The sequence below is a fragment of the Aedes aegypti genome, chromosome 2 (genome assembly GCF_002204515.2).
Source record: "Aedes aegypti strain LVP_AGWG chromosome 2, AaegL5.0 Primary Assembly, whole genome shotgun sequence".
NCBI classification, from domain to species: Eukaryota; Metazoa; Arthropoda; class Insecta; order Diptera; family Culicidae; genus Aedes; species Aedes aegypti.
In genome coordinates this window covers 293765963-293792165 of record NC_035108.1, presented here as the reverse complement: position 1 = coordinate 293792165, position 26203 = coordinate 293765963, and the positions used below count along the sequence as shown (strand labels likewise).

Here is a 26203-nt window from a genome sequence, read left to right as displayed (position 1 = left end):
TCCATTAGGAATTCGCTGAGCGGTGAGGATTTTAGTATTTTTGCTTTCACTCAGGCCTGTATGGGTTAAGATGTGTTCATTCTTTTTAACATCGCCGAAACGTCAAGCAAGTTTACTAGTGGATTTCGAGCATTGAGCTTGAGCTTCAGAGCTTGAGCTTGATTGGCCGCCCGTGGTTGCTACTCCAGTATCACCAGATCAGCTGCACTTAGGGGCATCCACAAATTACGTAACGCTCTAGGGGGAGGGGAGGGTAGGCTTAATCGTTACGGCTCATACAAAAAATTGAAATTTTTCATACAAAAAGCGTTATGGAGGGGGCGGAGGGGGTCAAAAATTTCAAATTTTAGCGTTACGTAATAAATGGACGCTGTCTTACACAAGGAACCAGCTAGATGACTGTTTGGGATTAACAGACACCCTCAATGTATAAGTGCTGGTGATCTTCTATTTTTTGGCAACAATGGTGCCTGCCACGTCAGAATGCAGACCATTGAGGGGGAAGGGGAAGGAATTGATGCTGCATTCAACTGGCTCCCACGGTTGACCATATATACCACTGCGCCAGTTCATGCGGGAAGGGTGAAAGGGTGGGGTAATTTTTATGGCAGAGAGGCTTGCTGGTTTGGTTAGCAGACTGTCTATGTATCAGGAAGGCAAGCTATAATGATGAACGAATAGAAGCGTAGGGAAACGGTTTGTTTCTGTCCGTCTCGAGTTATAGGAAATGCTATGAACTGTGATAGATACATCAACTGTGATATATTAAGGTGAAGATATATCGAAGCCAAACTTTAAATTTTCAAGAGCACGAATCTGGAAAACCAAACTTCCGTTTAAACTGAAAACTTAATCGATTGGTCACTAGCTGGTGGTGACCAATCGATTAGGTTTTCAGCTCAAACGGATGTTTGGTTCTCCAGATCCGTGCTCTTGAAAATTTGAACTTTGGCTTCGATTCATCTTCACCTTAAGAGTGGTAGATAGAAGCAAGTGAAAGATACAACTACAAAGTACGAGGAAAGGGAAGGGCCTGGGATTGAACCCATGACCTTCTGCTTATGAAGCAGAAGCGGTAGCCATTAGACCACCAACCCTGTCTTTACTAGTGGATTTCGAGCATTGATTAAAAAGACACATTCCACGCACATCTACGCCAGGATACACGGGAAAAAATCTGATCCCATTTTCATGATTTACGAATCATGAAAATTATAAATTGCTCTTGGGACGAAATCATGATTCAGACTCATGATTTTTGAAGCTGAGCTACCACTATCATGATTCAGAGCAACCATTTTCATGAGCTCCAAATCATGACCATGAAAAGCGTTACGCACACGGTGCACCTGTCAAAACGTGTTTAGCAAAGCTTGTGCAAAGCATAGTTGGCTGCGCATTCACGGAAAAGTTGCCCTTTTTTTAAAAAAAAAGTTCACTTTTATTGCCGGTTTCCTGCGCCGCTGTTGCTCTACTGTCGTTCCTGCTCTACTATTCCGTTCCTGCTCCGTTGATATCGAGCTATTCCGGCTCTGCAGAACTACCGGTAAGTGAAAAAAACGCATGCAATTCAATACAAATGCTGACAATTTTCCACCGTCTTCTCTGTTTAGCCGTTTCATTCTGTTGCCCGTTCCGGCTCCGCATTGAGGGAAAATTCTTCCGGCTCCGCTCTACTAACTACCGGTAAGTGATACAAAATTAATCCATTTTTGCGCCTGTAATCGAAATCCATTTTGACCATTTTCCACCGTCTTCTCTTTTTAGCCGTTTTGTTGTCCCAGTGCCACTGTCGCCATTCCCGCCGCGGCTGTTGCCGTCCAATAGGTGCATCCGTTCCGGCTCCGCATTGAGTTACCAGCTCCGCCCTACCAACTACCGGTAAGTGATACAAAATTAATGTATTTTTGCTCCTCTAATCGAAATCAAATATTGACCATTTTTCACCGTCTTCTCTTCCGTAATAAGCTCCCGATTTTGTTGCCGTTCCGGACGTTTCGTTTTCAGCCTTGGCTGGTTCCGCCCAGTAGGTGTTTCCCGTTCCGACTTCCCCCACAACTACCGGTAAGTGTTACAAAAATGAATCTATTTTTGCATCTGCAATGGAAATCAAATGCTGACCACTTTCCACCGCCTTCTAATTCGTAATTAGCTTCCATTTCCATTGCTGTTTTGGATGCCCCATTCCCACTCCTACTATCCTGTCCATAAAAACATAAAAATTGTCCCACAAACACATAATTGTCCCATGTTAGTTTTTGACTCTTTCTTTCCCGTCTCGACGTTTCTACTAAAATTTGGCCTGCCTCTTCAACTCAGTGTTTCTTTAGCACTTCATAGTAATTAATTGAAGAGATTTCTTTGCCTGCCATTGCACGAATAATTATTGTACATTGTGTGGCAAGCACAATGATAATCTATGCCCAGGGTGTCGAGAAAAATTCTTTCCTCGACCGGATCGGGAATCGAACCCGTCGTCTCCGAAATGGCGATCCAAAGCCTTAACCACTACGCTACCTGGAAACCCAAAGTAACTGCATATCAGCCCCATGATGGAATTGAACTGACCAGGAATCATCATAAGGATCTGCTTTCGAGGTCATTCTATTTTTCTGTAATTTATTATAATATTCTAACTTCATTGTAACTGTAACTTTATTATAGTACATACATTATTGACCCAATTTTGTCAGCTCCTGTTTGGAGAACATGTTTTGCTCTCCTTTAAAATTTAAACATATTTTTCAACTTTTTATCGCTCTATTTTTTAGTTTTCGAAAGCAGTTTGATGATGACCAAAAAGATTTGGAAAATATTCATTTGTAAAATGATGACAGCATAAAGATTGTCGCAAAATGGAGCTGACAAAATCGGGTCCATGTTGTATATTGGCTAATAATAAGTGATTTTTCAAACATTTGCATGAATTATGTAGTTTGAAACTTTGATAACGATTTTCTCAATGCCAACTTTTTTTCATATGGAACTGTTTTGCAGATACAGGCAATACATTACACAAAAACAATCTAATAAGAAGAATTTGAATGCTTGATACGGCTGACAGGTGAACTGTACATTGCATCCCATTCAAGATATTTGAAAAAAAACATCGTTTATAATAACTCAAACATAGTATTTTATCGAAAGGCACAGAAGTTCGGAAGCATAATGGAGCCGAAGTAGAAAAAACATCGTTAAAAAGTCGAATGCAGTTCTCTGTCTAAGCCAATCAGTTTACAGAACAGAGGTGAGTTATTAAACGAATTAGAAAGTTGGTGAGAAAATGATAAAGTGAGGGACTTAGTGAGAATATGGGTGATTGGGTGAGTTAGTGAAGAAAATGAGTTTGTGAAAAGTTCAGGGAGAAAGTACGTTAGTAAGAAAGTAAATTGGTTGGTGGAAATATGTTGATGAGAAATTGAGTTTGTAAAACAATATGTTGGTGAAAAATTGAGTTGATGTCCATATATACCGAAACCATCTGTTCGACGAGCATCTAGATTCGTTTATAGTGGACCCGGAAGATTACGATGTTGGGAAATGTTGCATTGAGGATATTAAGTAATCCTCCGTCCCATCTTCATAACCTACCCGATGGTCGAAAGGCAATTTCCATTCAAAGCTAATATGTAATGAGAAACATTGAGTTAGTATGGTTTCTTTTGCTTCATTATAAAAATAAGTATTCTGAGTCTAATATCCTTGTTATTCTTTGGCGAGTAGAAGTTTACACGGAATGAAAGTTGTACTTCCAGAGAAAAACAGTTGTATTGTTTGAACAATATCTATATATATAAAAATGAATTTCTGTCTCTGTCTGTCTGTCCTGTCTGTCTCCTCCCTCTGGAAAGGGGAGAAATAATGTGTAAAAATGAAAAAAAATATTATTTTTCTTTTTCTTTGCAGGTATTCTTCTAAATGAATCACTTGATTGATTCTAAATGTTTCTATATTTACCTTTGGACAAGCTGAGGACCACTCAAATAGAATTAGTCCGTTTGTTGTATAAAGGATAATGATTAAGTGTAATATAATTTTACTTGGGTCTCCAGTTAGCCTAGTGGTTAAGGCTTTGGATCGCCAATCCGGAGACGGCGGGTTCGATTCCCGGTCCGGTCGGGAAATTTTCTCGACTCCCTGGGCATAGAGTATTATTGTGCTTTCCACACAATGTACAAATCATGCAAAGGCAGGCAAATAAAGCCGATCAATTGATAACTGTTAAAGTGCTCTACTACTGTAAAAGTACTCTCTACACAAGTTGAAGAGGCAGCTAAGTTCCAGTAAGGAAAGTCGAGCCAGTAAGAAAAAGAAGAATATAATTTTACTTGCTTCAAATAAAACTATACCTTGTATTCATAGTGACAGAAGCCCTAATAAATGTAGTTAATATCAGCACAGAAAATCATGATTATCGATCATCTGCATATTCTGGATGTTACACATTCTTCTTCTTCTTCTTCTTCTTTCTGTCTCAAACGTCCCCACTGGAACTTCGCCTGCCTCTTCAACTTAGTGTTCATGAGAACACAATTATATCAATTGTACCACATAATTTATAGCTGCACTTCATAACAAAGTTGTTTTTTGAGTATAGTTTTATGCTTTATTATTTAATTTCGTATTTACTTTTTCTTTTTTTTATACAGAACGCAGGTGATATAGAAGGGAGGATCGAGCGGCGACTGAACCATCTCCGCGAAAAATTTGGGGAATCATCGCTACAACCTCAAATTGTCGCAGTGGGCACGAGCAACTCAACAAAAGCAACGATGGTTATTTTTGGCGGCGCGGAGTATATCGCAGATAATATTGTGCATGCTGTATGCATTTGTATGCATATCACTTATGTGCTAAATTTGCGATATACTCCGGACTGCAAACCGCTGTGGCTCTTTGTTCAGTCATACCTGTTCAAAATCCCGGCGTCCATTATTGAGCTCCCGAAGAGCACACGTGATTTGCTAAAAGGTATAGATAATTAAACTGGAAGATGGTTCTTTTTTCTTAAAATAATCTTTTTTCAAGTGAATAGAATAGAATAAATGAATTAAACTCAAAACCCCAAAATATGTTTTAAATAAATGTTGTTCTCACAAATAGCTTAAGGTGAAGGTGCAGTGCGTTTACTCTCAAAACTATGCATTTTGCCTCGCGTTTTCTCGAGCACAAATCTGAAAATCTGCCTCAATCTGAAAATGTACCACAATGTTTACTGCGAGTGAGCGAGCAACGAGTTATATTTTCAGCTTCATAGACCTGCTGGATGATCAGATTTATGATCATGGGAATTAGAGCAGAATGAGAGGCTGTCATTGTGATAGCCATTTTTAGATTTCACAAACCATGTCCTTAATCAGACCGTCACACAGTAGTTTAGTCTGCAAAAAATGACAGACAAAACCTCTAGCTCAGTGCTTCCCAAACTGTGCGCCGCGGCGCCCTGGGGCGCCTTAAATCTTTTTCAGGGGCGCCGTGGGCCGATTAAAAGTAAGGCCTGGCAAACCTTCTCAACTTATGTTATAATTGTATTACATTGATCGAAAGCATCAGACGAAAGTTGAATACGAAAATCGAACAAAGAAGACAATTAAGGGGTCGTCCATAAATGACGTAGATTTTTAGGGGGGAGGGGGGGCTTCACGAATTTGTGACGAAGTGTGACGAGGGGGAGGGAGGGGTCCTAGCTAGTGGACGTAGCATTTTGAAACAAGTCTGTAAAACAGAGGCGCTGAAAAAATGGCATACAATTGTTTTATATCAAACTTTTTTTTACTTATAAACTTGGGTTATAAAATGAGCTTCAAAACATTCATATCACAAGAATAATGAAATTGCCCTATCTTTAAATTTTCTAATAACTCGGTAATTTGAACAATTTTTATTATTTAACTGTTTCATTATAGGTTGTGCAAGATTATTTCAGTATGGAAACGATAAAGAAGTTCAGCTGATATTAATGGATATGAATAATTTGTATAATAATCGTATCTTCATGTACCTGGCCACTGATTGCTAAATGGATTTGATTTTGGATAATAATGACAATGATTCATTTCAAATTAATATATTTTGTTGATCGTTTTCATTGAAACTTATTTCCCTAACTAAAATTAACTAAAAAACAATCCTGTATAATAACGTAATTTCTGTTCAATATATTATAAAATATATTGCACCCTAACTCGACAGTAACAAGTTTCATCAATCTAATCAAACGTTTTATTTCACATTTTTTATAGTAAACTTGTTTTTCATTGTAACATCAGCAAAAGTAATATAATTTAGCCTATATGAAACTGGAAACCAAAATTATGTAACTTAAACAGGAAAATGTTTATTTCAAACTGTTTACTTTTGAGCGCTCTGTATAACAAACTGTTAGATTGGATTATCCTTACATTTCAGTTTCAGTAATTAATATCAAACTATGTATTGAACTTCTGAATTTATTTTTTTTTTGTTTCAAAGAGGGGGGGGGGTGCTTCATATGCTACGTATTTTCCAAGGGGGAGTACCCGTATTTGTGACGAAATGCTACGAGGGGGGAGGGGGGTGTACAAAATCAGTGAAAAAATGCTACGTCATTTATGGACGGTCCCTAAGCTGCTCGCCACAGAAGTTGAATGCAACTTTTTGGGAGTGAAAACATTAAGATAGCTTTGAGATATCGCTCACCAGTTCAAAAAAAAAATTAATATCTATGTTCAAAGTTTTTCAAATTCCATGTTCCAAATTTATGTTGACAAACATTGTAAAGGTATATACAGTAGACGTTCGGTAACTGCAACATTTTTACGTTTCACTTAGCGAACGAAATTCGATATTGCAACGACTGACAAACGTCAACAACCCATCAACTGACGTAAAATGAACGTGAAATTCATTCGACTGTTCATTTGGGCTAACAGGGGCTAACATGGCGCACCATTTTGACGTTTGGTGGTGCGATAACTGGAGAATTGTTGCAGTTACCGGACTTGCAGTTAAAAAGCATTGCAGTTAAACCGTTTGCACCGACCGAACGTCTACTGTAATAGAGTTTTCTGTAGGATTAGTTAGAACTTTCTCAGAGTTTATATATTGATGAAGTTCTGAAACAACATCCTCTATAAATGATATCAAATTGTTATTACGCTATAGTCACAACCTTGCTGGTAGGGATCTCAGTAACAAACAGATCTTCAGGCTGGATGGAGTTACATTGTGTTGTTAAAAGCTCCACTATGATTTTTTCATCTTGCTTGCTTGCTCTTTCCTCTGTTTACCTGTGTTATACTACACATTTTCATAGAAACGGAAGAACTTATGTTATTAATTGTTCAAGAGAATTGCAGCCCTAGGCTGGCTCATTTCTGCGATCAAATGTCAAAAAGTAACTAACCTGGAAAATGCCATAATTTTTATTCTCCTTATCAAAATTAAAGTCGCTTAGTTATATCGAGAAGGGGGTTTCACAACACTGGGAGAAACAATTTAACTTTTCTTATTTCTTATTCTGATGCAAAAATGTTAACCATGTTAAAAGCTTTCGCAAATGTAAAGACATTTTTATAGCCTCGAATTGAAAGGAATCCTTTGACGATTTTTTTTAAATCCTGCTTCGATCAAAATTTGTCGTTTTTTCTATTTTTATGCTTTTACAATACAAGCGGCGCAAATTTAGCAAGAATTTAAAGTTCACTACAGGATCCAGAAACACCAGAAACTGTGATAGTTCAAAATATAATTTAATATTTTTTGCAGATTCCTATTTTTGTAAAAAAAATGTGCAATTGTTTTTCATATCAATAATTGTATTGAATTATCAAAGAACGTACTTTTTGCAAAAGTAGATTTTGTTCTAGCATGAAAAGTCTGGCAGAAACTTTGTCGAAAATATTCATATTTTTGTATAAAATGATAATAGTGCGCCGCGCTTCTGATAAAAAATGTCAAAGGGCGCTGTGATTACAAAAAGTTTGGGAACCCCTGCTCTAGCTAATCCATATGTAGTTACTAATAGCTGATATTACCAGTTAGGAATACTACAAGCAACTTCTAAAGGTACTAAAATGACAGGTAACTTCTTAAATTTAGTACCATACACTTCTAGTCAAAAGTTTGGGGGTCACCCCTTGAAAAAACATGTAAAAGTTTTATGGTCATATCTCTGCGAATTTACATCTGATTTCAAATCTTTTAAGCTCATTTGAAAGATAAGGAATGAAACTCATTTTGTACAAAGTTGGCAGGCAATGTTTTTTTACATTTAATATATGAAAAATTGACACAAAAGTCATTTTGGTCATCGACCAAAAGTGTTGGGTCACCCCTTAGTATGAAGCAGTCCATAAAAGTTTGAGTTCATTTTCGTAAGACTTATAATGAGTATTCATACTATTCATTATCCTTCACCAGCAGTGTAGAAATATAATTTTGAAAAAAAATGATAGAGATATGAACGAAAAATTGTTACATTTTTTATGAAAGAGACTCAAAACTTAAGGATTGCAACATACTAAGGGGTGACCCAAAAATTTTATCAATGACATCAGTTGATATTTTTTGGAATACCTTTTTTCCTAGATTTTTCCGCCATGATCTCTTAAAAGTGGCTGAGAGGGTATAGAACTAGGCTTCTATAACAACCTTCATCTCAAAATTTGGTAGGCGCAATTGAAAATATCAAAATTTTGGGTCATTTTTCCATACCACTATATGGTCGATGTCCAGTCAGAATGGACCATGTATTTTTCAATGATTTTAGAAAAAATGTCCTTCAGGAACTTAGGATATCACATCAAAACGCTTTATTTTCTGAAATACCATAGTTCTTTTATGTAATAAAATATCTCTAACAAAATAGCATCGAAAAGTTCAGAGTTGTCAAAATTGTTGGCTTGTCTACACCTGTCCCAAAATATCGCCTAGTTCACTCTGACTTAACACCGACCATATGTAAAAATTATTATCTGCAAACTATGTACAAAGTTTAATTCTTTATCTTTCAGATGAGCCTAAAGGATTTGAAATCGGATGAAAATTCGCAGAGATATCACCATAAAACTTATATATGTCTTCCAGGGGGTGACCCCAAACTTTTGACCGGGGAGTGTATGTAGGTACTCTATGTGTAGTAGCATTTACCAAAGAACAAACCTTCATCATTTCAATAAACAAGAAAATAATACAATATTATCTACAAATCACCAAACATGAAAAGTCAACTTTACGCACAATAATAGTTAAAATATTATTCTGTCTTTCACACTACAGTAGTTCTTTACAATAAATGAAAGTATCAACGCAATTTTGTCGTTACATCCTCCTCAGAGTCCATTAGCAATGCGCACCAAAAATCATGATTCCAAATTTCAAAAACGTGATTTGGTTTTATGGTGCCAACAAATTCAACCAGAATCATAAATGATGCGCACCCAAAATCATGATTCCAAATCCCAGTATCATGATTTCACTTTATGGTCCGAAAATATAATGATAATCATAAACGATGCGCACCAGAAATCATGATTTGGGATCCCAAATGGCATGATTTAGCTGCATGATCCTGTAAAAAACGACCGGAATCATAAACCATGCGCACCTGGAATCATGATTCTAAAGCCTAAATATATGATTTAGCTTTATGGCGCTTGCAAACCCGACCAGAATCCATAAAGATGCGCACCGGAAATTATGATTCCAAATCCCAACATCATGATTTAGCTTTATGATTCTGCCAAAAGTATAACGCACTGACTGCGTTACGGGTGCACCGAATCATGATATCATGCTTTCGAATCATGGTGTATTTTCATAAACTGAAAATACCCTAGGCTCCAGAAATCATGAGTCTTTTTTTATGATTTTGGGATCCGATTTTTACCCGTGTATCGAAAATTCAAACTCTGAAATATTTCCAAAGCTATGCAGAACATGAAAGACAATATGTTGAGTTGTATAAAAAACATAAATTTGATTGAAATACAGTAGAAAACATACCTGAAAAGTAATATAAAGTTAATATAATTTATTGGTGATAAACTGGGACAATTTAACAACATTTTTATGAAGGCTCTGTAGATCGTAGATTATCAAGTGTAATATGACTGTCTTATCCGTTAACTAGAAGGGTATTAGACGGCATTGTTATGTGCGGGTTTATTCTTTTTAAACGAATTATTGGTTCTTTGGAAACATTTTTTTTTCATATAGTCACATTATTATGGTGTCGCGTTACAAAAATTGCCTAATTTTTGACATTGTGAAATAAATACTTCTTATATAACTCTTATATTTTGGATTCTCTTCCTACTCGTCAAGATTCCATAAAAAAGATTTAAAATCGGACCATTCTTCGAAAAGTTACACTAGATGCAATATTATGGTGTTGCGTTACGCTAATTTCAACCGTAAATTTTAAGGATGAAACTACAAATTTCTAAAGCTCGTTCTCAGCAATGCTACTACCGATTTTCGAAACTTTTGGCTTTTAGTAGAAAGAAATAGTTATACTAGCTTTCATCGTTGGTGCCACCCCGCTAAAACCCTCCCCGTTTTTGTGAGATGTTAGTTTTTTTTTCTTGTTTTTCACTAAAATCTGATCAAGTAGCTCTGGTTTTTGAATGAGCTCGTTGGCTAGTGACTCAAATCTTATCAGACAGGTGCCGTTTAGTGGCAGGATTATTTAGGTAGCCACTATAAAGCTCTTAAGAGGATCTGGAAAACCCTAAAAATGGTCATCTCATAAAAATCAACATGACTTGATATGTTGACATTCATTTTTTAACGTTGTATAATAATGAATTTGATTAATTATGCAATAAACTTTGGTGATTTCAATACAAATTATACGTGTATTAAATTTTTTTTATTTTCCTATAATTATGAGTTTTACGTGTTAAAAAACGCTAGTGCACAGTGGGACGGATTGGGGTTTTAGGAGGAAAGATGGAACTCACGCCTTCAATTGGGTCCTAAAATGTTTAAATGAAATCTTGTTTTTTATTTAATGAGACGAAAGAGCATGTTACTGCAACTATTTTAGCAATTTTCCCCGCTCAAACACGGCTACATCATATTTAAACATTAATTTAAAAATTGGGTCCATAAATGAACCTTGATACTTTTGATCATGTTTGACGTTCGCTTAATAGACAAAATCACCACAGGGCTTTTAGTTTTAACACTGGAGTTGTTCCTATCTGACATTTCGGAAGGGACACGGAAAGCAAAATACACTCAAATTTGAGTTTAAACCAAGGAGTGTGACAAAATCTAAAAAAATGTTTTTTGGACTTAAACAAAAGAAAAACAATAAAAAATTGAGTAAACATGTGTTTTTTGCCTAAACTTAAGCGTCTAGCATTTAAATTGGGACAGGCCTTTAGGACCCTATTGTGATTTTACTTAAAAAAGATAACCATCAAAACTCTTTTATTTTACGGAAGATTGATATAGTTTGTTTTACAAAGTTGAAGATGGAAAATTTTAAGCCGATTTGACAAAAAAAGTTTTTTCCTAGGCCAAAAATTGACCGTTTTAGAGCATTTTTCGCTATTGATGTAGGGTGGCCCTTCAAAATACGTTTTTGTGTGTTTTTTTAGATTTTTCAGCAAAGTTGTCTTCCCTTCATCTTTAGAGCCGATTGAGACGCATGTTTTGAGGTCTGTACAATTTTGTAGGTGTAATAGTTATAAACATTTTTCATATAAAACAAACGTAAAAAGAGTTCAGCAATAAAAATAAGGAGAAAAGTCTTTTGAAAATAAATTCAAAATTTACCACACGGTTGAATTTCATGGCATGGCTCCTCCCAAACATCCAAATACTTCTGTTTGGGATTTGTCAGGCTTTTTGGGAAACATTCTGATTGGAAGTTACGAATGCTTAATTGCTGCAAATCCGTTTACAAGTAATTTGTCCACCGTAAGAGATATATCGTATCTGAAACGGTATATTACTAGAGTACGATTCCTGATTATGACGCTGACTTTCAAGCCTAGATTAGGGAGAATAACTAAATGCATTATTTGATCATGTTTAGATGTTTTGACTATTTAAGGCTTTAATTTAGAGATAGTTAATTTGAGTGTTCTTTTAAAAACCTGTTATTAACGGTTATTAACATATGAACCAGTCATATCGTTAGCAAACATATCCACCGAATAATACGATTTTTATTCACATTTTCAAGCTATCGTCATGTCAACACAATTTTTTTCTTGTTTTCCCAGCTAAACCAACATATAGAAAATGTTTTTTTTTTGTTATTAAGAAGTCTTTAACTTTTCATCAGAAAAAAATTGTATCAATATTTTTTTTTTGGCATTGCGTCCCCGCTGGAACAGATCATACTTCTCAGGTTATTGTTGTTAGAGCACTTCCACAGTTTTTAACTGAGATCTTTCTTTGCCATTTTTGTCATTTTGAATTCGTGTATCGTACGTATTAGTATCGATGATACTTTATGTCCAAGGAAGTAAATTAAATTTTCATTACGAAAACACTCTTGTATCTATTTGTTCCATTAGCTATATCTTTCATGTTTGCGTTTCAACTAGCATAGCATAGCATAGCATAGACTGACTGTACATGTCAATGGTTGCTACTCCGTGATTGATCGGAACTGGTAAGAATTGCACTACGATCCAAATGAATAAGGGATGGGAGTTTCTGCTTACTCTCGAAGTGGCAATTTTAGCAGATCTAATATTATTGATCAATAACGGCGCCGGCCAAGTCCTTACAGTCAGTTGGGAAGGGAAGGAATGTTAGGGTGTAATGATTGTTGCTTCTAGAGACCGAGAATACCTCTGCATCTCCACAATCACCACGGGAAGGGTGTTTATTAGTGAGAGAGGAAAAGATCTGGGAGTCACCTCTGGTCGATGATGCGATCCATGGACAAGGGGGAAATATACGACTTGTATTTAAAGCTAGTTTTGTATTTTTGTCTCGAGAAGTTTTTGGAAAAAAATACGTCAACATCTATAATGTCGAACAATTCAAAAGACGTTTTTATTAATGACGAAAACTGAAAATTACATGTATATATTTTAACTTATATAAAACAGGAATAATGCCGACACTTGTAGTGACGAACCATACATAGTTGTTTGAAAATTACATATGAGTATTACTGTGCATTTTGTCTCGATATGGTAGAAGTTTTAGAAAATACGTCAACATTCACAATGTCGAACAATTCAAAAGATAATTTTTAATAATGTCAAAAAGAGAAAATTTATGTATATTCAAATTGTATAAGAAAAAAGCATAATGCCGACACCTATAGTGACAAACCATACAAAGTTTGTTTTATTACATAAAAGTTACGCTTTCAAGAAAAATATGTGTTATCATAAGCATGAAACGAACTCACCAGTTGGTAATCCATTCTCGACTGAACACAAAACTGACACTGACAGCAAAACTTCTTGGCGTCTCGAAAATAAACCGTCTTGCTGGCTCCATCCCATTACCCCCGAACGCCATTACCCCGAACGCCACTACCCCGAACGCCACCACCCCGAAAGCCACTACTCCGAATGGGTCATTACCCCGAACGCCACTACCCCGAATGAGCCATTACCCCCGAATAGTATGAGATACAGTACAGTATCTTGTTTTGCGTGCAAAAATGCGTCTCTAATGAAGGCTGGTAATCAATGGCAATGTAAAATTCGTCGGTAAAATGTTCATCATATATTTATTCTTTCGAAATATCTTGATGGCAACTATATTCTTCTCATTCTTTCTGAGACAGTGCCTGTTTATCAGCTTAGTGGGCACCTTCGCAATTCAAGGGTTCATTCACAAATTTCATTTCGCCAACAATTGCCATTTTTAACACCTACCCACCCTCGTACTTTTATGTATGCAAATTCTACATATTGTGAATGAGCTGTAATATTTTGAGGACAACCACCCACAAACTTTTTGCTCCCTTCAGCGTTATGAAATTTGTGAATGGGCTTTAATAAAATAAGCCTTTTATTGACTGAAAGGAATTCGAATCCATAACCCCCAATATGGTGTTGCTTAACAGATGCGTAATCACCGGTATTTGGACTTGTTGGTGGTGTTCATATTTCAATTTTGTTTTTGAACAAATATTTTTCTTTCTTATGAATATAGGTTGTGTCATAGCATCACGTTGTTACAGTGTATTTCATGTTTGCGTTTCAATTAGCTCGAAAAGTGATGGGAAGACAGTTTTGCTGAGAAACTTGAAATAATAAAAATAAAACACGACAACAAATTTTTGATGGGCCACCCTACATCAATAGCGAAAAATGCTCTTAAACGGTCAATTTTTTAGCTAGGAAAAAACTTTTATTGTCAAATCGGCTTAAAATTTTCCGATCTTCAACTTTGTAGAACAAACTATTTCAATATTCCTTAAAATAAAAGAGTTTTGATGGTTTTCTTTTTTTTACAGAGGGCCACCCTAATTTTCGTTCCGACCAAAAAAATTGTTTTTATAATAACAACTTTGTAGAACATCATTTTTACGTAAAATCACAATTGAAGGCGTGAGTTCCATCTTTCCTCCTAAAACCCCAATCCGTCCCACTGCACAGTGCACTATGGTCCAGGAATCAGTTTTACGCGGAAAGATGCATTTTGAGCTTTAGAATGAAACATTAGACAAAAACGGTCTTCTACAAAGTTGTTTGTATTAGTTAAGCCCTTTATTTGGTGTTATTGAAAATTAGGGTGGACCACATTTTCATAGAAATTGTGTAACTAACTTTCTTATTTGTAGAAATTATATTATACATGCTTCAGCAAAGTTATAGACCATTTAATTTCAAGCAACTTTGCCAAAATAAGTTTTTTTTTTGTATCTCTTAAATTGACCGATTTAGAGCTTTTTTCCTGCAGTGACATAGGGTGGTCCGACAAAACTGTTTTTTTGGCTATAGGTTTTCAATTCAATGTTCTCATCAAAGTAGTCTATGAAACACTTTTAGAGCTTTGAAAAATGCGTAATTTGGTGAGTGAAGAAACTCGCTATCTCCTTTCGTTTAGGAGTTATTGTTGTTTTTCTCTCAAAAACATGCCTACTTTGATTGTGAATATCTCATTGGGGCAAACATAAAATATATCTTTTGACGGCATTCAAAAGATAAAATAAAATTGTATATTATATCAAAAAATTACAGATGTATTATTTTTGTAACTCTAATAAAATGCCTTGAAAAACAAAGGATTTAAACAGAAAAACTTTAATAACTTTTGAACTAAAATAGATATTAACAATATTTTTGCATGAAAATTTGCGTTTTGTTAAGTTCTTAAAGTCGTTCATAGACCGTTTTGACGAGAAATGAGAAGATAGGGCTTTAAAACTATTTTGAAGATTTTCATAGTATGTCTTTCTATATTATTTTGCATTTTGAGCATGAAAATGAAATTTTAGTCAGAAGATCATTCTACAAAATTGTTTCGCAAAATGTAAGCAAATCATATTGTGTCATTTGAAACTAGGGTGGTCCACAATATCACACACATCATATTATCATTTTTTTATTTGCAAAAATACTGGTATATGCTCTCAGGCAAAGTGGTAGAACTTGAAATTTTGACCAACTTTGCCAAAAAAAAAGTTTTTCTGTAGCTCGGAATTTGACCAATCTAGAGCATTTTTTCCTAATCATCGCAGGGTGGTCCAACAAAAATAAGTTTTTCAACACTAGTTTTTTTAATATTATTTTCTCATCAAAGTCTTCTATGAACGACATTTAGAACTTAACAAAACGCAAATTTTCATGCAAAAAGATTGTTGATATCTATTTTAGTTCAAAATTTATTGAAGTTTTTCTGTTTAAAATCCTTTGTTTTTCAAGGCATTTTATTAGAGTTACAAAAATAACACATCTGTAATTTTTTGATGTAATATACAATTTTATTTTGTCTTTTGAACGCCGTCAAAAGATATATTTTATGTTTGCCCCAATCAGAGATATTCACAATCAAACTAGGCATGTTTTTGAGAGAAAAACAACAATAACTCCTAAACGAAAGGAGATAGCGAGTTTCTTCACTCACCAAATTACGCATTTTTCAAAGCTCTAAAAGTGTTTCATAGACTACTTTGATGAGCACATTGAATTGAGAACTCTATAGCCAAAAAAACAGTTTTGTTCGGACCACCCTATGTCACTGCAGGAAAAAAGCTCTAAATCGGTCAATTTAAGAGATACAAAAAAACTTATTTTGGCAAAGTTGCTTGAAATTGAATGGTCTATAACTTTGCTATAGCATGTATAATATAATTTCTACAAATAAGAAAGTTAGTTACACAATTTCTATGAAAATGTGGTCCACCCTAATTTTCAATAACACCAAACAAAGGGCTCAACTAATACAAACAACTTTGTAGAAGACCGTTTTTGTCTAATGTTTCATTCTAAAGCTCAAAATGCATCTTTCCGCGTAAAACTGATTCCTGGACCATAGTGCACTGTGCAGTGGTCTAGGATGATTTTTACGACCAATTTTGCGGAGCTTCCAAAGTGAGTTATAGTGGTCCATGGGCAGTCCCGATAGGATGATTTTATAAATTAATAATTTTTATGGATATTGTGAACTTTCCAGTGAACCAGGTTGTTATCCATTGAAGTCAGGCTACATGTGTGAGGTTATCTTTTCGCTGACCGGTACCTTTCTGATAAGATTTGGGTCGTTTCTTAAAACAAGACCAAAAATCAGAGCTATATGATTAGCTTTGTGCAAAAAAGAAAAAAAACACATACTTAACACTCACAAAAACGTGGAAGGTTTCAGAAGAATGGTGCTGACGCTTAAATCTGGTACAACTATTCCTTTCAATGAAAGCTCAAACAATCGGTTGAATAATTGAGGAATTTAATTTTATGGATTAAAATGTATCCACAGTTTCGCCTGATAATCTGATCTAATAACTCATCCGTCCGGCAGAATTCCATGATCACTTGAACCCACTTTTTTAACAATTTTGCGCATAAACATTATCCTTAAAATACAATGAATTTCGGCTAGTTCCGACAACCATAAACATCTGCTTGTAGACTTTTCCGAAAGCATACTTTTAAAAGTATCGTTGAAAGGTTTACATAATTTTATTTTACTATCAAATTCAATCATTCGACCATGTGTCAAAATTCAAAATTATACGCGCCGCCATCCGAAGGCACTGTAACGGAAACATTCTTAAAAAATCACAGGAACAGCTACACATTGTTGCAAAGAATTTAGTCAATTTTATATGGTGACCCCAAGCGCCATCTATGCTTGTACTAAGCACGATATCCTCAAAAGGTTTCACAGCAACGTTACATTAATTTTAACCAGTGTCGGGTCAAATTACTTCATTGTGACGCAGAATATCGAATGTATTGAAAAAATAACAATACTAGATATACATTTTTTCAAAACCTGAAAGCAACATTACCGATTTTGTCAACAAAAATAAAAAATGCTTTTTGCGTAACGTGACACCATTTGAAGAACCCTGTTGGAAGATAAACGTAACGCAGCGCTCCTAAAATGAAATCAATGAGAGTCTGGAATTATTCAATATTTCCTTCCAGTTGGAAGTCACACTCTGGTTCTTATCAATACATAGAAGGATTGCCTAGAACAAACCCGGATTGTAAAATTATAGCAGAGCAGATATAGGCGATTATAGAGTGATGTTTGAAAAAGTGCATTTCAGCGATGGTATCGCGTTACGAAATGCAACTGCTTTTAGTTACCATATATACAGTGTTATGTTTCAAAATGAATGTCGCAACATCAAGTACATTTAATATGCAAAATATAAAACCTGTTTAATCACATGATCACAAGGCATATTTCCGAGAACAGGCCTAATTTGATAATGAAAGTCGATTCCTCGTAGTGTCTCGTTACGCTGGAATGTGTTAAAAGACAATTTACACCGTCTTCAGCCAACGGCTCACAGACTGAACAAACACGGACAACACAGAAAACCCAGTAGCCAAGTGATGAATTTTTCGTTTGACGAAAAGTTTGCACCGACTGCAGCGGGAATCGAACCCACGCTTTGTGGCACAATACGTCTGAACGACTGACGACGCTAATCGCACGGCCACAAAGCCCACAATAGCAATACAAAGCATTTTGTCGGCTTCTAAACCCAGCAACTGTTTTTCGTGCACAACAACATCGCAAGATTTTTATTAAAATTCAATTAATTATTTAGTATTTTCAATTTACAGAAACATGTCGCAGAAGTACAAGAGAGTTGATGGATCTCGGATCTATCGAGATTATTAGGTCAGAAACTTGGCAAACTGACTGAAATTGATTGAACGCGGAATGTGACACCGACATTAAGCCATTTGCGATTCTGAAGGTGCAAAATAATACCGATTTAAGTACACATTTGGGAAACAGAATAGGCTGTATGGCAACGAGTATAAGACTTTGAAGACAATTGGAGGGAAAAAACAGAGAATTTGTGTAAACATGACGAAAAATGCTGCTCTTACATACTTTTTGCACAAAGCTCTTCAATGTTTTTGGTATAATCGTACTTTTAAGTGTACTTGTGAAACAATTGTCATGAGCATTTACACGCCCTGTAGGGCATCAATCTTAATTTCCTTGTTGTATCAGCGCCCTGGAATGTTTGACCTTATGTCATGTAGATTTTTGCGAGGTCAGGAGCATGTTGACGCCATGTAGAACATAAATCGAAATGTCATAGCTAGATGACGCTCTGATGAATAAATATAAACGTAAATATGAATATTTGTAAGGTCATAAGTAGGGGTACCGGGGGCAGTATGGACACCCGGGGCAGAATGGACACCCCCTGTATCTTTGCATAAGCGAATACTTTTACACTTTCAATGCAAACAATATTTCAGTTGCCTATCTGAAGAGTAAACTATCCACTAAAATTTCAGAAAAAATGTTCAAAACATTGATTTTAAATCGAAAAATTGAGCATGATTTTATTTAATTCGAAAATTATAACATTCACACCTCACTAAATAAGGTTTCAGAGGCAAATGACTGCAAGTTAACCGATAATGTAGCTCTTGATTGAATCTTCAATTATTTATGCTATATTCAAAAATATAGTAGATTTTTTTCTGGTACTTTAAGACATTGAAAAACTTACATGGAAATTTCTTATACTGTTGGGGCAATATGAACACCGGGTGGCAAAGTAGAGCTGGCACTTCAAAGAGGAAGAAATATAACTTCAAACATAAAATTATCCATAAATATTTAGCATTCAATGCAATAATTATGAAGTGGAACCACAAATCGGTTGAAAATCGTCAATTCTTGATTAAAACTAACCTGGAGGCAATATTGAAAGCATCTCTACGAAAAATGGCGTAAATTGATTTTAATCATATTTCCAGTGGCACTATGGTTTCCTGAATATGTACTTCATTTTTCGAGGTTTTGAGAACGATCGCAGGACAATTTTCCTATGGAGGTGTCGTCGCCTTTCCAAAAGGTTTTCATTGAATAACTTTTTTCACAAGAGTCGGATTGTTCCGCGGTCTTCGGCAATACCCAGACAACCAAAATGTACGTATAACGAAATCACCTGGAGGCTTTATATGTGCAAAATTTCACTTATAAGATGTCTCAAAAAGGCCATCTACGCACAAAAGTGGAGGCGATATGCGTGCATATATTATGTGATGAATAATAACATACAATGCGAGTGTATAAATATTCTACCGAACCAACCTGTGATCTTGTGCGACTTAACTTATAATAACAAATGTTGATTTGACAGCTGCTACGGATTGATGCGACTTACTTTGTACGAGTGTACGAGACGAAACAAAATGTATAAATGAACTCAGAAAAGAAGTGTTTTATGCGAGGAAACTCATCAAACTGACGAGTTTATCCACGGTGTTTTGCAGGTTTGATGTAATTAGTATGAATAAACGAGTTGTAACGTGAACTTTCATGCGATTTCTGGTTGTCTGGGTATTCTTCATCGAAAAAATACCTATCGAGGTCTGTGTTCAGAATTTTTAAAGAGGTTAACGGGCGACCTCTGGCGATTTTTTTTTGCAAAAGTAAGTTTTCCCATAGTAAATCCCATTCAAACTTTGAACGGCTGGCGCGTAAATATAGTTTCTCCGATCGAGCTGAAATTTTACACAGTTATTATGTGACCTAAATGCAATCCAAAAAGTGGCCTGGAGCGAGAATCTAAATTCTGTCCCACACTAGTGTCCATGGGGTGTCCACTTTGCTCCGCTAGCTTGATGGCGACTACCAAATATAAGCTTTTTTTAAACCTTTTCTTGAAAACAAACTATTTTTTCCTGATTATGTAACCATGTTTAACAAATGCTCAAGAACTTTAAAAAGCAGACTGCACATAAAAAACAGTATAATATTCATGTTTTTACAGTCAAAATAGGCATATTCCTTAGGGTGTCCATACTGCCCCGTGTCCCCCTATTGCAACATCCTGTAGGACATCAATCTATTTTTTTTTTCAGTTGTACTGCAACTGGTTTCATCATGTTGGTTGTTTCATCATGTCAAATATTGCGCTAATAACGCTGATTGATGATAAGAAGTCCTCGATTTAAAATCCAGTATCCACATTAGTTCTAAAAATGGATTCTGTTCCATGATTGCTGTAAATTCCTTTAAAAATTCTTCTAGATTCAAACATTCATAAAAATCCTGCAGCAGTTCTTTCTTTCCTAGATAAAACCTTCGAGCTGAATCTCTAGTTTGATCTCTGAAGAACTGCAATTATTAAAAGAGCGAATTCTAGAGTGATCGCTGAAGTAATCTATGGAGAAGTTCTTGAAAAAACTTCTGGATGAATTTATGAAACGGTTAAAGACAAGTTAAATTTCTTATAGTTTTCCTGAGAAAATTATCTTTGGCTTTCCTGGACAAGATTGATTGATTGATTTGACTTTATTAATGAGATTTTTAGCCCTGGACAAGATGTTAATCTCTTGAAAAGTCTATTCAAAAATCTGTTCTAAGAAAAATATCTTATTTTTTTCCTGAACTACTAGAAGACTTCGAGGAAAAATCCTAAACGAACACTGTGCAAATTTCCGGAAGGATGTTTAAAAAAAGCTGGTAACACTTGATATATTTTTTTTTTTTTTTTTCAATATTTCTGGACAGGGCTGGGGTTGTTAAGTAGTTGGCTTAAATTGTGTGAAACTTACGTGGATATACTCAATATAGTAGTAATGCGTTAATCCTATCAAGCAGCCTATGTTTAGTGCATGAATTTTCCGAATAAATCGTGCCCAGACAGGCAGTAAATGCAGGAAACTGAATGGTTTATACAGTAGTTCTGGGTTTTCCTTAGATATCGGTGATTAGCTAGCTTCGATAAATTTTCAATTTAACTTCCTTCTGCGAATCTCTGATAAAAATCATAGACATTTTCATGGGGTAATTTGGGAATGCATGTGCTGCAAAATTTGGAGGTTCTGTAGAAAATCGCAAGGATATTTTTTGTTTTTTTTTTTATAAAACTGTTAGATTACTGAATTTTTTAAGATACATAAGGATGAGTTGTTAAAGAACTCCTGAATTGTCTTGTAAAGAGTTCTAGTAGGAATTCCTGCACAGATTTTTTAATGATTCAATGAAATTATTGTTCTTCGAATTTTTGAAAGGGTTGTTTAGAGATTAATAATGAATTTTATGAGGAACTTTTGCAAGAACCCTTATAGAAGGGGCTGAAGAAATTTCTGGGGGAACTAATGTTGGAAAAGGCCCCGGATCAGTGTTGTAAGCAATCACGGTAGTCGACGCGTTTCCGCTGATATTCGTCAGCGCTTCCCTTAAACATGCACAACACGAATGTCGAAAAGAAAAATGTATCGTTGATAGTTCGACTGTAGTTCGTTGTTGGTGATATATTGGCTTTTCAGTCTTGACAAAATTAAAAACTGTTATTTTATTTTGTCCAAGGTTTCGGTCCGTTTGGGACCTTCCTGAGTCCCTGAGGAAGGTCCCAAACGGACCGAAACGTTGGACAAAATAAAATAACAGTTTTTAATTTTATCAAGACTGAAAAGCCAATATATCACCAGAAAAGAAAAATGTCAATTGAATGCCACTGACCTAGCTTCGCTAGGAAACATTAAGGTTTTGTTTGTTTCTGTTCTGCTTTCACTGTATGTGTGTCACATTCAACATAATCGGCAAGATCAAACTTTTCATGTTGTTTATGATCCGATGTCTGAATTCAATGCAAAACTTATGATATGCAAATGTCTTCGTCTCAGACGACACTCAATTGACACTTTTTTGTGTTTGTCGACGTTCATTCTAAAGCTCGTGCTGTGACTACTAACCATGGCAACGAAACGAACTTCGGGCAAAATGTCGAACGACGACTTATAAATCGGGTGCATTTCTGTTTTATTCCACTGATCGGACATAAGCCAGGCGTTATTTTGATCTAGAAATATTTAGTAGAGTAAAGTGGGGCAAGAGTTTAGTTTTAAGATTTCTAGCTCATTGAGCTCAAAGGATAGTTGAAATGCTATTCAGGTAAGAGACTTTCACTCCAAATATCATAGGAATCAATTGAGATTTATGAATGTAATGGCTATTTGTAGTTTATAGACATGAAAGTTGTAGTTTTCGGTCCAACTTTCATTACATGTAACAAAATAAAAACAAAATCTTATACGATTTTTTATGTGAGGGTTTTTCTAGTCTTATTATAAGGAGAATTAGAGGCGTATAAGTTTTTGCTTAAATTCTTTGAAACTATTTTTGGCCTACAGTAAAGCGAAAGTACGAATACGCGGGGCACAAGTTCGAGCCGTATATTGTCTCGCGGAAATATTTGCAAATTGCATATTAGGGCAGTTCAAAACTTGACAATGTTTGAAAATCCAATCTCCCACATCTTTATTACCATCCTTACCATAAAATAGTGTTCTGTGAAATTGTCAGCTTTTTCGGTGGTGATTTGAAGGTGGCCCATAGACGATGTAGGTTTATATGGAAATTACTATGGAGAAATTTTGAAAAAGGTTCAAACACTTAAGTACCGTAATATAAGTATAAAATTATCATCACATAGTGAAAACTCATTCTTCAAACTTTAATGAAGGATGTTGCTGAAGAAACAAATTCTTTTTGAGCTAGTTTGGTTGTGGATTATTGTAGGTGTGTACAGGGCTTTAATCCCAAAAAAGCAATATAATGGCAAACAAACTCATGAATATATCTTGTCCTATCGGTCAGATTGAATTGCTCTCTTCAGCAAATTTTTTATTATGGTTTGAAGAATGAGTTTTCACTATGGGATAATAATTTTGTATTTACATTCCAATATTACCGTGTCACTATGGACGATCAGGTGGCCAATAATCGAAAAAATGACTTAATCTGATAGGTTTTTCTTGTACATCATTTCATAGTAAACACTTCTATTAAGATATTCCTGGAATATTAGGGCAAGATGTTTTGTAGTTTAATTGATACAGTATGTCAAAGTTAGAGTTTTTAAGAAAAATCAAAAAGTCAGTGCAAACACAAGGTACACATTGAATACAATATACTGCATAATCGTAATATTTTATACAGATCTTTATACACTATCCGAAAGCTTATTCAAAAAACTATCTTAGAAAAATAAAATGAAATAAAAATTCGTACCTTAGGTCGAAAAAAGTGGGGAGTTCACTGAAAAAAAAAAATGATATTTTCTCGAAACTTTACACATCTAATACTTTTTTGTCCCAAGTTGTCCCAGGCTAAAATTTATTTCCAAGGGTACTTTGAGATGTAAACTAAAAGATCGTGAAGAAATCAGCTGCACAAATTTGCACTTTTTTGGTTTAGGGCTTTTTGAATTTTTCCAATATGTTTAACCATTTTCTATTTAAAACAGCTAAAAAATAATTCAGAGGATGACTGAATATCGCTAAATCATTCATATCATCGTTTCTTTGTAAGTTGTAATATTTTAATGGTTTGCACAACGTTGATCGCATAAATGGCTTATACACATCATTAGTAACAAAACTTATTATTTCGCTATAGGCCCTATTCAAAAGTTAGTCTCGAAAACTTGTCAAATTTGTATCGCAAAACTCATGAATACGACATCAGATGGAAACAAATATTTTCGGCCGCCAGTCTGTATGGAAACCGCCCATAGTGCGTGTTCGGAACGTTTTTCAAAATTTCTCCATTTCTCAAATTTAAGCTTTTTCGGTGGTGATTCAAAGGTGTCCCAAAGACAAAGTAGGTTTATATGGAAATAATATGAACCTACTTTGTCTTTGCGTCACCTTTAAATCACCACCGAAAAAGCTGAAAATTTCACAGAACATTATTTTTATGGTAAGGGAGTTATGGGAGATTAGATTTTCATTTTTTTTTTTTTTTTAACTGCCCTATTCTACATAGTATCTTTAAATTAAGCGAAACTTGCCTGTTCGTGCAAAAAAACAGTTATCAAAACTTCACGTTTTTACTCAATTCTGCGAAAAACTGCTATTTTTGGGTATATTACAATCAACCCTGTTTTGGGCAATATTTTGATGTAAATTTAGTGTGTATATCTCTGCAAACATAAGTTCATAACTGGTATAAAGTATGCCTGTGATAAAAGTGAAATTGGGAACCGCTACGACCATAACTGGTAAACCTACCCAAGATTGTGTGATTAAACATTGAAGCTTCAAAACAAACCAGAAACACTGTGCAATACTACTCCAAGTATACCTTACATTGAATTGAGATATAAATGTATTGTTCACAGAGCAACAACTACGAAGTGTTTATTCCATCAGTTGATCACTTGATCGCTCGAATGTCATGCATGGAAAATCGTCAACACATGTGTGTCTTTTGTGTCCCGAGTCCATTCACCCATTCACGCTCAACTTGTCCACCAAAAACAAAATCTTACTAGGGTGCCGGTACCAATAGTGGATTAACTAAACAAAATAACATCAGGCATTGCAGTCCGTTCTCAATAGATTTCGAAGCACGATGAAAGCAAGCGACGAATAACATCGCATCTTTATCTATCTATGATCGGCAATATTTCGCAAGTTGAATAAATGGCAAGCTTGATAAATGGCAGCAGCAAAGGAGAGCCCTAAAGAGAGAGCGCTGATAAAACCCCTTTTTCCTCGCCTATTTACCATTGAGAGCTAGGTGTTTCACTTTACTGGCATGATAAACAATCCCCGAACATCAAATATGTACTGTTATCCCCCGATATAATCAGAGCTGTAGCAGAAGACGATAAACAGATCCTCATGATGTGTTGTAGATCACGATTGTTACAGAGAGCTATGAATGAAAGATACTCTAAATTTTCTCAGGATTCAACCCTTGAACATAACATAACAACTAAAAGTCCCTGTTTTAAATCAAAATAGTTGATCCTGGAACTTTGCTTAATTTTTATACGTCTATTTAAATAAAACAACTTCCATTAGTTGATCCACTACTGGAATCCACAACTGGAACACGACGGCAACAACTGTTGCAAGGAAGCTAATTTTTTGCAAAGACTTATTTATTTATACTGCTTTTCATCAAATAAAAAGTTGATATTTTGTCAAATAGACTAAACTAGAGACGATCTATCGTATAAAATAAATAGCACATGCCGTAATTTTCCGTAGTCCAATTCACTGTCACATTTACAGCCATTGGTACCGGCACCCTACTAAACAACAACAGTAGTCGACAGGAGTTAATCAATTTAAAGCTATTCCACCGTTCAAACAAAACGTACCAAAACACTTCACGCCGATGATATCACACAGATGGGGAGCACGATTTTTGAAACCAGCAAACTCTGATCAAAACGATCACACCAAAAAGTAATTAATAAACGGAATCACACGCTTAGCTGCACTGCCGAATCGCTAGACGACCTTCGCAGCTGTGGGGCGTTGCAACAACCGATCGCGTTGATGTTCAATCCAAAACTGGCCAAAGCTACCGAACAGAACAGAACTCGCAGCATCGCACCGGTTCTAACGAGAATGCGAAATGATACAGCGGCGGCGGCGGCAGCGTGCTTCCTACTACTCAGTGTGACAAACTCGTTTCGTCACAGGTTCACGTTATGATCCGGAAGATGGAACCAACTAAAAATAACGTGAACCGCTTCGACATGTCACTTTCACTTCACTACCGGAGATTGACGAATAGCTATCTACCAGTTGGATTAGATTATCAGTTTGTGATTTAG

General features: G+C 35.5%; 1 protein-coding gene and 2 long non-coding RNA genes across 5 annotated transcripts in view; 2 read left to right on the top strand and 1 right to left on the bottom strand.

Moving 5' to 3' along the window:
• The window catches only part of LOC5566989 (cytochrome b5-related protein), a 46622-nt gene that overhangs the window by 6040 nt on the left and 14379 nt on the right, over positions 1-26203 (bottom strand). Inside the window, exon 1 of one of the 2 annotated variants that reach the window (XM_001651339.2) lies at positions 25742-26160. The exons of the other annotated variant lie outside the window; for it this stretch is intronic. The gene's annotated coding sequence lies outside the window, so the exon portion shown is untranslated. Of the gene's footprint in view, positions 1-25741; positions 26161-26203 lie in introns of those variants that run through there. 2 annotated transcript variants of the gene reach the window in all.
• LOC110676657 lies at positions 1078-2040 on the top strand. 2 transcript variants are annotated; one of them, XR_002500604.1, is made up of 4 exons: positions 1080-1546; positions 1614-1686; positions 1768-1881; positions 1969-2040. It is a non-coding gene; the product is annotated as an uncharacterized LOC110676657 (long non-coding RNA). The 2 variants fall into 2 exon arrangements; XR_002500603.1 differs by having other exon boundaries at positions 1078-1546; positions 1614-1881.
• LOC110676658 lies at positions 2033-4784 on the top strand. The gene is made up of 2 exons (XR_002500605.1): positions 2033-2064; positions 4650-4784. It is a non-coding gene; the product is annotated as an uncharacterized LOC110676658 (long non-coding RNA).